Below are 14,430 nucleotides of genomic sequence, written 5' to 3'. Positions count from 1 at the left end.
TCTGTCTCGAGTAGGTCTCGCTATATTAAGCATTTGCCAATATAGCCTGAAAGCTTCTAGTCTGGCCTCCTCCAGCCTATTGTCCGACTCCAATGATCCGTCAATCATCCCAAATAATTGTCAACACGGAATGTGGATGTCATATAAAAATAATAAAATAAAACAAATATATACAAACTATTTAAAAATTAGCATCCATATGCTTTACTTTAATTTTTTTATACTGTGTCGGTTTTTTAGACCCTTTAGGTTTGGTTAATTTTAATTGACCGCAGGTCGATATAATATCATCATCATTTATAATCCGTCCTTTCATCATTGCGATGAGACGATGACGACGTTCTTCGACACTTATTTTATCCCAATTTTTTCCCAAAATAAATTTCTTATAACTGTCAACAACAACAAATTGGCCCAATCCAATGACTGCCCGTTCAAGTTCTTTTTCTTGAACCCTATTCTTATTGGCTATTTTTTCAATTAAAATGTGTAAAGCCGACGTCTTTCTATCTACTAAAGATTTTAACATACTATTAAACGATTCACAATCGTTATTCGACCATAAATTTATAATTATTTTTTTCTGTAATGGCTTATAAATATAAGCAAATAAATTATCCTGTAATTTTTTATTTAAATAATTCATAAATGAATTATATCTTTTTTCGATGCAATATGATTTTAATTGCAACAATCTACGATACATCTCATCATTTATCGAAAATACTAGTCCCTCTTTGCCAAATATATCACGTAAAATTTTTTAGCGATGATTTACATCGACTCCCTGTTTGTCTCTTAAATATCTTATGATATTTCTTCTCACACGCACGTAACATAATAAATGGTCCGATGTTTCAAAATTATTTCTAATTGCAGCTATCATGGCGAATTCCTCATCGCTACCAAATATTAGATTATCAACATTGATATCATGTTTGGTAAAGAGGTGCCGTAAATGGGAAAAGAAATAATTAAATGTCTCGAAATTAGATTTACCATGCAAAAATATAGGGCCCATATATATAGGATGGTTTCCGCCTTGTTTTCTACAAACTGCTCTATGTTTGTATATTGTTGCCGTAACAAATAACTCTGATAAATTGTAAGTTTTATCTACACCTAATATACATGGTTCATTTTGATGACACATATATTTCACATTTTGTATCATAAATGGTGTGTATAATATAATTGAAATAACTTCCTGCGAGTTATATTTATATTTTTCACCATCGGATATTTATTCATATCCTTAAGAATTAATAAAACTTGATCGGAAAAATTGGCTGTATATCCTTTTTGATTTTTACGTTTAATATTATACTTAATATTCCGAATTTGTTTTATATCTCTAGCAGACTCATTAATGTCTTCATTAAAAATCGAATCTTTATAAATGTCTTGAACACCTTTATCCGCAATTTTCTCTTTTATAGAGTTAAGGACATTTGTCGGTGTTTTAGTATACACCTCATCATAATTTTTAACATTACCGTGACGAATATTTCCGGGATAAACCCCAAAATATTCAACTATAAATATATCCTCTAATTTAATATTTACATTTGGCGACATACCTATCAGGTAGGATATTCTTCTAGCATAATTAGTATCTCGTTTTAAACTAGTATAATATCTATATAATATAATCACATTAGCTGATGATAAATCGATATCTATACTCAATTTTTTTTTATAACTATTATAACTTTTATACAACTTATTTTCCATGAGGAGATACGGTCCTTTTATCGTATCTTCTATTACAAAATATCGCTTGGTAGAGGATGTTTTCTTTCCAGTCCAAGCGCCGCAATCATCGTCATATGATGTTTGCATTGTTTTTTTCTTAGTTTTCATAACCGTAAAAAAAACATTATTTTTTATACCACGAGGTATACATTGCACTATATTTGAAGGGTTTATTAACATCTCTACTAAGGTAAGGCTGTCAAAATTTTTAAAATGTAAACCTTCCAATTTTTCGTCTAATATTATATTTTCAGGAATATTAACGTCTAAATTATTTTTATCATCTATTCGTTTATTATTCGATATATATTCTGAGATTTTCAGCTTAATATCATCATCTCCATTAAAAACGTCGTTTATATGATTATCTGATGAAGTATCTTTATCTTTTTCTTCATCCTTAACTAGATTAAACTCGTTTATATCATTATTTGATGAAATTATATCATCTCCATTAAAAATGTCGTATATATGATTATCTGATGAAATATCTTTATTTTCTTCATCCTTAACTAGATTAAACTCGTTTATATCATTATTTGATGAAATTATATCATCTCCATTAAAAACGTCGTATATATGATAATCTGATGAAATATCTTTATCTTTTTCTTCATCCTTAACTAGATTAAACTCGTTTATATCATTATTTGATGAAATTATATCATCTTTATTAAACAATACCGCGAAATGATTAATATTTGTTTTTTTAGTATATTCATATGATGTCCAAAGAATGGCTATATCGTTATGTCGATAAAGTGGGACCCCTCTACCGTATATAATCCTATTATAACTTTTATCTTGAGTTACCATTTCAGATCTTATAGCGATCTTAAAAGCAGCACTAGTCGCGTAAATCTGTACAATAGTAGCCCACTCTGTTAAATCTAATACTGTATTTAAAATATCATCAAAAGATCGTTCAAAATCTAGAACATCATCTTTTAAAATATATTTTGGGTTATCTTTTTCATAATAATCACGATTCTTAATTATCTCAATAGCTGTTATCAGTCTGATATAAATATGCTCACTTGGTATGCCGTATAGAGCTACCGATATAGCTCTATATAAGCAATTACCGTCCCCCACTACCCATAAGGGAGTATATTCCGATAATATATCATTTCTCTTATAATCTTTTAGGATATTATATGATACGTTATCTATAATAAAATTACTTAGTTTCCTAATACGTTGCGGTGTTTTTTTATAAAGCGCTAAAAGTCTTAACTCGTTATCGGCAGTTTTAATATTACTCTCATTTTTTAGCTTATATAGCGCATCTGAAATATTATAACAATCGCAACAATAAAATGGGGCATCGATATTCCCCCATAATTTAAAAACTCTGCCTTGTAAATTCAAACATTTAGAATGAATCCACCCATTACACTGTTCGCATGCAATGGATGGTGTCGTACTCTTGATATTTATATGACAAACCTTGCACAAAAAGATCCTAAATCAAAATATTTTTAAAATTAGTATATATATATATCTAAGTTGTGAAATTAAAACATATATTGTGATTAATTTGATATCACCGAGCATTGTGATACACTACTTAATAAAAATCTCTCCTCAAATATAGGTCAAATGTGGCATAAATGGCTAGGCTTGAAACCCTTTAACTTTATACTTATTATGACCGAATTATATATAATTATGTCATAATGTGTATTATTATGTTATGTACCTTGCCTAAGTTCATTTATTGAATAGAGCAATCCAATAAAAAACAATTTATAACGGTTTAATACTTCTATCTGGAAAAATTAGGTTACACATGATGTTATATTGTTAAAAAAATACTAATTAAGATTACTGATATTTTTTATAAATATTATCCTGAGGCATTAAGCATTATTCACACAAAAAATTATAGCTTACAAGTTTTATTTTAATAGAAATATAAAGGCGATGAATTTTATTAGATGAGTACTCTCTGGCCATATATTGATTGGCCTTCTATGCACACAGTCACACCATTTGTTGAAATTTCAAATTATGAATAATCTTATGAATATTTAGCAAAAAGATAAGTAAGATATTAATTTACAAAGTTGTTATATCTAGATACAAAAATGAGGTAACTGTACCTAGATAGATTTTTATTTATAATAATATCTGTATCTAGATATTATTTTATAGGTATCTGTATCTATTTTTAGATATTTTTTAAGATTATTTAGATATACTTATATTTAACGCTTTTTTATACTTTAAATAAAAAATATTGGTGCCAAATTTATTTTTTTTCATATGAGCATATAATTTAAATATATATATTAAAAAATATTAAGACTAGTTTAATAATATATGTATAATATTAGAACTTTAATATATATTCATTAAATATTATGTCCGCGTTTATCAATAAAGCAGACAAATTTTGATATTACAATGCATCTCAAGGATTCTGCTATTTTTATTTTCAATGGAAGTGGTAAATATTATTTTATTATACAAATTTTAAAAATATATTTAGATTAATAAAAATAGCGATGAAGATGAAAAAATAATAATCAATGAAGCGTCAACCAGTTCAGACATTTTTCCATGGCTAATTTAGATAATAAATTTTAAAATAATATCTTATAATAAAGTAAACAAATCTCTGACAGAAACAGGTTTGCCATGTAAATACGAAAATTTAAGTTAGCATTACCTCAACTTGCAACATTGTAAAACATTTAAGGATATATATGGTGAATTCCATAGCAAATCAACCAAGGTTTCAACCCGACCCCTTTCAATTTTTTTTAAATTTTGCATACTGGTAGTATATACTATAACTAAGAAAAAAATGAAATTTTACCTCCCAAAAAGGCTTACCCGCTTATACCTTTTTTTTTCTATGGCCATTTCCGGTTTTATACATCCGGTTTTGGACATTCATCAAATTATGAATGTCCAAAACCGGATGTATAATAAAATTTAAATTATTTTTCTAACTTAATTATTTCTCGAGATATTTGAAAATAAATGAGGCACATTTTGTCAAAAATGTACTATTTTTCCGCGTTTTAAACACCCATATCTTAGCGAGTAAACCTTGTTGGGAGGTAAAATTTCATTTTTTTCTTAGTTATAGTATATACTACCATTATGCAAAATTTAAGAAAAATTGAAGGGGGTCGGGTTGAGAATCGACTTTTTTTGGTTGATTTGATATGGAATTCACCATATACTAAACTAATGTTTATAATTGTAATTTTATATTTTAAAAGATAACATCCAACATTTTTAATGAAATAAATTATTAATACAAATATTATTTGATGAATTATAATAGTCTTCAACTATATGCTTGTTAATCATGATTTAAATTTTTCTACTCAACAAATTTGAAATAATTTATTTATAAAATATAAAAATATTAGTATTTTTAAAGAAAATCCTGATATAAAATTCTTATTCATAAAATATAAAACTATATTCCCTAAAATGTCTTTACAGATAAACGCAAATGCTTTAAAAAGCAAAATTTAAAAAAAAAAATTTTATTACTAATATCTAATAATTATTTAAAATTATAGGTTAGGGAAGCAAAGGCCCCCCTAAACCCCCCCCCCTATAGGAAAATCCTGGATAATACACTGTATTATAGTATAATTTATTTTTATTTATCTAAAAAATGAGGAAATATATAAGAAATGTCTGCAAGTATTTCATATTGTATTATTTAATAGGTATATTAAAATACTTATATAATATATAATGGCCAGTTAACACATAGTATATGGCTTGTTAATACATACTATGTTTTGACTTACCAGATAAACAACTTTCACATAATATCATCTAGCTCATACAGGGTTGCCCGATGTCACGATTTAGCCGTAATTCTCACGATTTCTTACCAAATTTTTTACTTACTCTCGTTTTCTGACACCTCACGCTTTCCTTACGTTTTTGAGTAAATTAAAATAATCACGTTTAGTCTCACACTTTTTCTCACGTTTTTAAATTTTTTAAAAATATTTTTAAAAACAAATATAAAAAATAATTTTATTATAAAATATTTTAAAAAATTGTAATATTTGTTAATGGTTCAACTAACCAATCATATATTTTTAAATTTATATTCATTTTTAATTTTTTTTTAACATAGTTTATATGAGGAAATCCAATTGAAAAACAAAAATATATGTTTAAATATAAGTTATATGTACTTTGAATCTTTTAGTTTTGACGTTGTGAGACGAGAAGGCTATACTTTTTTGTTAAAAAAAAACAATAAATATCAATTTAATTATTCTATAAATAGTTTAAAAAAATAATATCTTAATAAATTTATGAAATATGCTGCAGTTAATCCTAACTTTATTTGCATAGATTGTGGATAATGTTCTCATTTTTTTTATAAATGATTTTATATATTAATTATATGCTTTAAATCATTAAATATGATCTAATAAAAAACTATAAAACTTTTATGTCGCAAATATGCAAGATACAAGGAAAGGCTCCTATTTTTCAATCTTACAAATTTTCATAATCAATAAACATGAATTCATATGATTTTAGATGTTATTTATATATAATTTGGACACGCCATTTCAGCTTATTTCATTTACTATTAATGCGGAATTACAATAAAAATGTTTGGCTTCTATTATTTTTCACTATTTTTATGTAAAATCAAAATAAATTTCCTAAATTTTGCTAAATTTTATTTAATATCGTTATTGGTTATGAATTACAATAAATTTGCTAATAGTATACTTGATAACTGATTTTAAATGTTTAAATTTATTTAGACCTCTATTTTATGAGTTTCCCTACTATCACACATGTGTGTCCCAACGTACACAGAGTCTGTCAAGGTTGGGACAAAAAAATTTATTTATAATTAATTTATTAAAAAAATAAAGTCTATATAAAATATATATTAATTATTTCAAAAAGTCTATAATTATAAGATTCAGAATACGCTATACTTATTCAGATTAGGCCCGGCCCTTATTATTTTAAAAAATAATTTTCAGGTCCGGCTACGAATTTTTTAAAATTACATTAGACATAATGTATAAATTTTTATAAAAAATAGGCCCGGCGCGGATATATTATAAAAAATTCTGGGTAGTGACTGGAGTCTGCAGGTCTTTTAGATATATTAATTAAATTTTTAATAGTAAAAAAGAGGCTTAATGTTAATGTTTTACTTTGTTATGTAAGAATATAGTAAGGTTAATGTGTTATTTTTATCCTCTTTTCAAAATTTATTTCTTTTTGATAATATAAAATAAAATGAGATTTACATTTATCATGATTTTGGATTATGACATATGTTTTTATATAAAAAGTAAATTATAAATCATAAATTTTATAAGATTATAAATAAAAATAGGAAATGAATAAAAAAAAATTAAAATATATTAATATTCTAGTGAATTTACAAAAAATTAGTTAAAAGGGGGGGGGGGGATAATAAAGAGTGAAGTATAAAAAAAATACAGTTGTCGTGTTTCTTTAGGAAACTAATAAAAACTTGTTATTTTGTAAATTACTCAGAGCAGCCAAGTTTATAATTTTTTTTAATAAAAATAAGATGTTAATAGTCATGATAGTGTTAATGTAATATATGTCCGCAATACTACAGTGAAACGATACACATGTTTAAATATACTATAAAAGGGGGTAAACAAAATAAGATTTTATTTTTAATAGAATAAAGATTGAAATTAAATATGGACAAGCAATTAATTAAGAAGATTAATAGTTGATTAATCATTATAAAAAGAAATGTGTTACATATATATAATTTGTGATGAAAAATGAATTTTTTTCTTATTTTCTTTGAGAATGCTCAAGTAAGATATTTGATTAAATTTCATTTAAAATTCTAAATCATTTTTTGTAAAAAGTCTTTTTAATATTTGAAAATATTTTAGAATTTCTTAAATGTAATCTATTTTGTATATCCATTTATTTCGATAAAAATATGATAACACTATAAACTTTTATAATAATTTCGATAAAATAATTAATACATAAAAATTATAATTAAAATTTATCAAACATTTGTTGTTCTTCCGGCATTGATAACATTTTGGTAAATATATCTAATTTTTCTTTATTCCAATATTTGTGTATTCTTTTTGGTCTTTGAATTCTCGACGAAGATTGGGAGTTTTCATTTAAATTGGAAAAATTAGTATTACTATTGGATAATAAAGATTCTATATTAAACATTTTTTTTTATTATTTAAGAAAAATTAAAAATAATTAATATGTAAGTATTTTAATTTTTTATTTTGAATTAAATTTTAACACATTTTTTTTATAATGATTAATCAACTATAAATCTTCTTAATTAATTGCTTGTCCATATTTAATTTCAATCTTTATTCTATTAAAAATAAAATCTTATTTTGTTTACCCCCTTTTATAGTATATTTAAACATGTGTATCGTTTCACTGTAAGTGACGGTTAAGCGAATTGTAAAGACTATTATCGTTCCCAATATCGTCTTTGATTCGTCTGAAGACTTTATCTGTAAAATAAAATAAATACTATAATTTATTAATATATTGCTTTTGATCTTTATTTTAATGTTTAGTTTTAATATTATGGTTTTAGCCATAAAAAGGTGGAAAATAATCAATTTTCACCTTTTTATGTTACCGCTCTTAGCCGCGTGGAGGCAACCATAAAAAGAGCTTTTAGGTCTTAGTTTAAAAAAATACCAAGACCATGGATATGTCTACTCTAACTTTATGTATTAATTATTTTATAGAAATTATTATAAAAGTTGTTGACCATTTTTATTTAAAAGAAAGGAAAAAAAGAAATATGTGTTTTGAGATAAATACTTACAATAGGTCATATTGAAAAGTGATGTGGTTTTTGAAATTACATTTTTATGAAGGATGTGACATGGGTTTATCAGGATCAATTAGGATCAATTAACGGGCTATACAATGGTATAAGTTTCGGTAATTGATCCTCAAATCGTTCTTACTGCTTAAATATTTCCGCCAACTTAACGTTTTTAAAACGGTTATAACTCGGTATTGGTTAGTGATATCGATATCCGGTTTGGTGATTGTTAATGTACGTATTGAATACTACATAATTGCCAAGTTTCAAAACATGATCGTTTTTATTTTCGGTTTTGGCAGTTTTGGCAAAGTGCCAATACTTTTTTGTTTTGCTTATAACTCACGAACGGTTCATTCTGTTGATATGCGGTTTAAAGATTCTGGAGGATCAATTAACGCACCACACTTTGGCATATATTTTGGTAATTGATCCTCACTTTTTAAAAAAATTCTTACAACTTCACGCTTTAAAAACAGGTCATAACTCGGTTGCGGTTAGTGATATCGATATCCGGTTTGGAAATTATTTACGCACAAATTAAAGCCTAAATAATTGCCAAATTTCAGATCGTGATCTTTTATATTTTCGGTTTTGGCTAAGTGCCAGCACTTTCTTAATTTGCTCATAACTCAGTAACGGTTCATTCTGCTGCTTTCCGGATAGAAGATCAATTAGGATCAATTAACGGGCTATACAATGATATAAGTTTCGGTAATTGATCCTCAAATCATTCTTACAGCTGCAAATCTTCGCACTTTCATTATTTTGCTTATAACTCAATAGCCTTTAATTTTTTTGACATTCCGTTTAAAGAATATGGAGGATCAATTATGGTACTAAATATTGGCTATAACTAAAAAAATGATTGCTTAAATTTTTAATTTTGGCAAAGTGCCAATACTTTTCTATTTTGCTTATAACTCACGAGCGGTTCATTCTGTTGATATGCGGTTTAAAGATTCTGGAGGATCAATTAACGCACCACACTTTGGCATATATTTTGGTAATTGATCCTCACTTTTTAAAAAAATTCTTACAACTTCACGCTATAAAAACAGGTCATAACTCAATGGTTAGTGATATCGATATCCGGTTTGGATATTATTAACGCACAAATTAAAGCTTAAATAATTGCCAAGTTTCAGATCGTAATCTTTTATATTTTCGGTTTTGGCAAAGTGCCAACACTTTCTTATTTTGCTCATAACTCAGTAACGGTTCATTCTGCTGCTTTCCGGATAGAAGATCAATTAGGATCAATTAACGGGCTATACAATGATATAAGTTTCGGTAATTGATCCTCAAATCATTCTTACAGCTGCAAATCTTCGCACTTTCATTATTTTGCTTATAACTCAAAAACCTTTAATTCTGCTGATGTCTGGTTTGAAGATCAATTAGGATCAATTAAGACTCTAAATAATGGCATAGGTTTTGTTAATTGATCCTTACATCGTTCTTACAACTTCACGGACCTATTGATTTAATATGATATATATCTATCTATCTATAAATGTAATCAAGAAATGAACGTTTTCGTATCTTGGTAATGTTAATTTTTTTTCTATCAACTTACCTATCTTCTTAACGTTAATTTCACTTTCCTATCCCTAATGTTAAAATTTTTTTTTTCTATCAACTTTCCTATCATCTTAATGTTAAATAAATCGAGAGCTATTATTATCTCGCTAATGTTAAAAATTCTTTTTTTAAATTTTATATGGCAAAACGGGATTCGAACTCGCAACTTATCGTTAGGAAGGCATACTTTCTAACCATTGAGCCCCTCCGTCAATTTTATATTTTGATATATTTGTATATATATATTAAAAAAATTTTTTTATAAAATTAATTTAATTTAATCAGAATGACGGGGTTGATGGGTAATTACTAATTACTTAGGTGTATACGATACTAAATATGCTTTATTAATATATTTCATAAAAATATTAATATTTAGGAGAAAAAGAGGTAAAAATGTTGCAATGTAAGGGTATTAGAAATATCATAATTTACATTTATGATAGAAATCAACTTGGGTAAAATTTAAAATAGATATCCTTGAAAATTTTTTAATTTTAAATATGGGCTAGACATTGGCTTTATTAAATATTTTATTTGAATTCTCAACTACCAAAATTATTCTGAATCTCCTTGAAAAGCTAAACATGAATCTGCTTTTATTTTTTAAAAAAAACGGTTTTTTGACCGGACGCGTAGTGTTTTTGAAAAAAAAAGTGTTTTTTGAAAAAATCACTAAGTTATAAAATAGTTTAAAATATAATATTTACATATTCTGTATTCTTTTAATGAGCTAAATATGAATCCGTTTTGATTTTTTTAAAAAAACTGTATTTTGACCGGGGACGCGTAGGGACGCGTAGTTTAGCCAAAAAAATTTTTTTTTTATTAATACCATTTTCTGAATCTCCTTGAAAAGCTTAACATGAATCTGCTTTTATTTTTTAAAAAAAACGGTTTTTTGACCGGGGACGCGTAGTGTTTTCGAAAAAAGTGTTTTTTGAAAAAATCACTAAGTTATAAAATAGTTTAAAATATAATATTTACATATTCTGTATTCTTTTAATGAGCTAAATATGAATCCGTTTTGAATTTTTTAAAAAAACTGTATTTTGACCGGGGACGCGTAGGGACGCGTAGTTTAGCCAAAAAAAAAATTTTTCGAAAAATTTTTTTTTTTAAATTTTTTTTATTAATACCATTTTCTGAATCTCCTTAAAAAGCTAAACATGAATCTGCTTTTATTTTTTTAAAAAAACGGTTTTTTGACCGTGGACGCGTAGTGTTTTTGAAAAAAAAGTGTTTTTTGAAAAAATCACTAAGTTATAAAATAGTTTTAAATATAATATTTACATATTCTGTATTCTTTTAATGAGCTAAATATGAATCCGTTTTGATTTTTTTAAAAAAACTGTATTTTGACCGGGGACGCGTAGGGACGCGTAGTTAGCCAAAAAAAATTTTTTTTTTATTAATACCATTTTCTGAATCTCCTTAAAAAGCTAAACATGAATCTGCTTTTATTTTTTAAAAAAAAAGGTTTTTTGACCGGGGACGCGTAGTGTTTTTGAAAAAAAAAGTGTTTTTTGAAAAAATCACTAAGTTATAAAATAGTTTAAAATATAATATTTACATATTCTGTATTCTTTTAATGAGCTAAATATGAATCCGTTTTGATTTTTTAAAAAAAACTGTATTTTGACCGGGGACGCGTAGGGACGCGTAGTTTATTTTTTAAAAAAATAAATTTTTGTAAATTTTATATAGTTACCGTATTTTTTTTAAATTAAAAAAAACATTTTCTAACTCATCTTATAAAGCTTAATAAGATTTCCTATTAATAATAATAAAAATAAGTCGTTTTGACCGGGGACGCGTAGGGACGCGTAGTTTTCGGGGACGCGTATTTTAGTCATTCCCTTTTTTTAGGTATCACCTAATCTACGTTCATAAAAATTCACTAGACTAAGAAATAATTAAAACAAATTATAATCTTACCATAATATTTAGAATATAAGAAAAATAATATATCATAAATGGAAACTTTTCAAAATACGTGATACGTGATAAAAGCGTTTTCGCCCTCTGGTTGTGGATACAACAGAGCTACGCTAGGTTTTCCTCAAAAATCCATCAAACTGGATAGTTAATTAAGGGGAGAAAAAAATGAGGAGCCATTCACACGTTTGTGGGCAAGCCGCACGTACTTGTACGCGCAACAGTCCGAGAACTGTTGCTTAAACGTCTATAGGCTAATCAACAAAAAGAAATGGGCAAAACAAAAGCCTATACCCATGAACTGCCAAAATAATTTAATTACTTTAAGGGTGGGTGGTGGCTAATTTTAAGTTTAACATCTAATGTAAGCCTTGATAGTTACTAACAATAATTGAGAATGTGTTCATATCAATTGAGATTAGAATTTATTCATGAAAATAAGGAAAAGCTAAATGGGTTTACCACAAATTGTTTAAAATAGGTGAAGATTCCAGTGAATAGGCAAAAACTAGTCAGTAATCGGTTTATGACTATCCAGCAACGAACACCACACAACAAACGGTTATTTTTTTCTTTTTCCAGAGAAACAAAATACTCTATGGATTGATAGATAGATTATATAGCGAAAAAGGTCTTTGATAATGATAAAGATATGAGAGAAAGGAAACTATGACGCAGAAATAGGAACCAGCTCCGTAAGTTTTAGGAAATGGAAAAGTAATTGTTGGCCAGGATTAACAAAAGGCATTTTGGCTTGATTGTTATATGATAGTCTATCACTCACGGAAAGACTCTACCAACAAAACAAAACCTCGCCACCCCCCTGTCGACTGGTTTCTCCATATATGAAATAACAAGTGAACAAAGACTAAGAAAAAAAACACTAAGAAAAAGCAAAGCTCCAAGGCCAGATAATATCACAGCAGAAAAACCAAAAAAAATAAATAGCACCTATAACAATATCGCTACCTATTTGCCCTCATTTAATAGAATATGGGAGAGCGGAACTACTGCAGTGGGATGGATCAAAATCCTACCTAAGTAACTACCCAAAAAACCAAGACCACAGAAATTTAAGGCTTATTGAGCTATAGCCATCACATCCTATAGCATGGGAAAAAAAAGCATATCACCCACACCGAAAACTTCCCCCCCCCCAAAAAAAAATACATAAGTATATACAGGCCAAGAAAAGAAAATACTGGAGCCAAAAATTAATTTAGAAAAATAATCATGCAGAAAAACTAAGTACAAACCCCCTTCTGCTTTACATTTGTGAATTATAACAGAGCTATTGATAATGTTAACCATGCAGTTTTGTCAGAAAAGGGAAGACCCCAACATCTTCCAGATCCAGAAAACCACTAATACATGTTGTGCTTCGAAATCAATGACAAAGAAAATCTCCTACCTCCAAGGTAAAAAGGAGTAAAACAAGGCTAAACTCTTGCCACTCCTAAATAAATAAAGATCATAAAATAAAAACAAGAAGAAACACTGGCAACGACCAATGTATTATATGTAGACTTCAAATTAGATGTAATGTTTTGAAAAAGTTAAAGACGTTACATCTAGTTAACTAGCGATAATAAAAGAAAAAGTTTTTTTTTTTTTTATTTTATTCCTTATTTTTTAAAGAAAAAACAAGTAATCACTTCAAAAACTTATAGTTAGAAACAGGGTAAATGTAGTCACAATGTATTTAAGAAATATACTTAATAATGGAAGTAGTTACAAAGAAGAAGAGAAATTTGAATACAAAGACGAGTGGAAACTTTTAAATGTATACAAAAAGTATGAAAGATAAGAGAGAAATCGGTAATTTCTAGACTGAGGAAATATCCACTATTCCTATATTTGTCTATGGAGGGGGCGGACATGTTAGAGAGACCAAAGAAACTAGGGAAGAGAAAAATAAATAAATAAAATAAACAGATGACTATAAACAAATAAATGTCTCATAAACAAAAGAGGATACCCTCTACCCCAGAAACATTACAAACTCTAAAACTATGGAAAAATTACAAAATCATACCCAAAAACTAAGTTTAAAAGAGCCAAAGAAACATTTTAGCCCACATAGGAAACGCAAATCACAAACTATTCCTCAAAAATGTCATTAATATATCTTAACTCATATAATGGGAAATGCATAGAAGTACAATGTATATTTAATTAAAAATATGGGACGGACTGATTTAAATTAGTATATTAAGTCAATAAGATAAATAAAAGCTGAAGTCAGTGAAGTAAGTAATTCACAGAAAAGGTGAAAGACAAAATCAAGAGGTAAAATTGAGAGATGAAGAAATTAAATAACC

At 27.0% G+C, this 14,430-nt stretch overlaps 1 long non-coding RNA gene across 1 annotated transcript; it reads right to left on the bottom strand.

Moving 5' to 3' along the window:
- Positions 1-46: 46 nt before the first annotated feature.
- LOC135922055 (uncharacterized) lies at positions 47-6,969 on the bottom strand. Its single transcript, XR_010570712.1, has 3 exons — positions 6,930-6,969; positions 5,937-5,979; positions 47-87 (listed from the first exon to the last, which is right to left on the bottom strand). It is a non-coding gene; the product is annotated as an uncharacterized LOC135922055 (long non-coding RNA).
- Positions 6,970-14,430: the final 7,461 nt, after the last annotated feature.

Source organism: Gordionus sp. m RMFG-2023, chromosome 1 (assembly GCF_954871325.1).
Source record: "Gordionus sp. m RMFG-2023 chromosome 1, tfGorSpeb1-WG-v2, whole genome shotgun sequence".
Classification (NCBI taxonomy): Eukaryota; Metazoa; Nematomorpha; class Gordioida; order Chordodea; family Parachordodidae; genus Gordionus; species Gordionus sp. m RMFG-2023.
The sequence above is the reverse complement of the archived record's forward strand: the minus strand, read 5'-3'. Positions and strand labels throughout refer to the sequence as shown.